Raw genomic sequence first — 1,713 nt, 5'->3', positions numbered from 1 at the left:
CGATGTTTCTAACTCTCTATCCCTCTCCCTTCCTCTCTGTAAAAAAATCAATAAAAAATATATATATTTTTAAAAAAAGAAATATTAGCCTAAGTTCTTTCTGTGACATATGTGTATGTGTTTATAATCTATTTTTGTAATAGGATAAAAAAAAACCTGGCTCCAAAAATACCACTCTCCCCTTTGACATTTATTGGTGTTAGCAATAATGTCAGGAAGCATTAGTATACTAAAGCAGTACACAAATGCTGCCTAAAGCATATCTTTGGGTTTTATTTTTAAAAGAATTTGCTATCTACCCTGATTCTTAATTTTAATGATGTTTTGGGCCAAATTCCTATATATACTAGATGGGACTATGTTGAGATATGGGATCTTGTCCTATTCATTTTTAGTAAGAACTTGCATAAAGCCCAGTAAATAAGAGGGCCTTAAAAAACGGTTTAGATGGATAGACAGACAGATGGGTGAATGGATAGGTGGATGAAAGAATGAACGGGAGAATAAACAGGTGGGTCTCCTCTCCTCCCCAAAAATAAAATAAGAAAAAAAGTCATTATTTTGATGTTGATATTAATTCAATCTATTTTTAAAAGATGCATATTTTCTTTTAATATAAATTAGATAAATACAAATTAATATAAATTAAGTTGTTATAACCATCATCATCATAGTAATAATTCAGAATGTTTACCTCCAGGCATTGTTCTAAGTGCTGCTCTTTGATTTCTCCCCTGGAGGTCATGGATAACTCTCTTCATGCCCTGAAAGGTTTTCCTTGAGAACCCTCAACAGTGACTCCATAACAAGACCAGGTTTCATCATCAGGGAGAGCATCTGGTTTGGAGTTCCTCAGTTATTCTAATGTAGTCATAAGGTGTGGACAAAAGTTTCCCTCATATTCCTGTAATCCCTTTTATAGGGAGGAGCTAGGAAATTCAGATTGGAATATGGTTTTCCTGGTCCCAGGTTCGATTTGGTGAGGTCCATAATTGTCTTAATAAGAGGTTGGTTGCCATAGCACCGAGATCTGTTAGGTTTTAATGATCAACTATTTGTTTTATCCTTAAAAATAAGAACCTTTTAAAGAAAAGTGTCACTTCCCTCCTTTGTACTCCTCTCTAGCTATTGCCTAGTTCTGTAGCTTTGAACCCTAGTCACCAGTCCATCCTTCTTGAAGTTGACTTCTCCTTTAGTTTTCATGATATCACTCCCTTCTTGTTCTCTACCTGGTTCTCAAACCATCTCTTCTCAGAGTCCACTGCCGGACCCTGTCCAATGTTGGCCTTCCTCCGGCTTTGTTTCCAGCCCTCTTCAATTCCTACTCCACAGCCTCTTCTGCAGTGCTCTCACCCACTCCCCTGGTTTTAATTTTCACCTCTACACTGGTAACTCCCAACTCTATGTATCTGATTTTGATTTCTCCCCAGCCCCAGACCTACAGATTCAAGTGACTACCCGATGTCTACCTCAGAGTGCGCATCACCTTCAACTCCTGCCAAACGTCCTGTATCTTCATTGGTGGCTGCTCTCTCTCTGTTAACCATGCCTGGAATTTGAAAGTCACCCCCCCCACCCCGAGTGTCACAAACAGCAAAAAAAGACATTAAACATCACAATGCTTATCTTATGGCAGTCATTATGGTAGATTTGGGGAATACAGAGATGAAAAAGGTATTTCCAAACTTCCATTGTAAGGAGAGAGGAAGCAAA

This window comes from Myotis brandtii, unplaced genomic scaffold, assembly GCF_000412655.1.
Source record: "Myotis brandtii unplaced genomic scaffold, ASM41265v1 scaffold53, whole genome shotgun sequence".
Taxonomy (NCBI): domain Eukaryota; kingdom Metazoa; phylum Chordata; class Mammalia; order Chiroptera; family Vespertilionidae; genus Myotis; species Myotis brandtii.
This window is presented reverse-complemented; position numbering follows the sequence as displayed.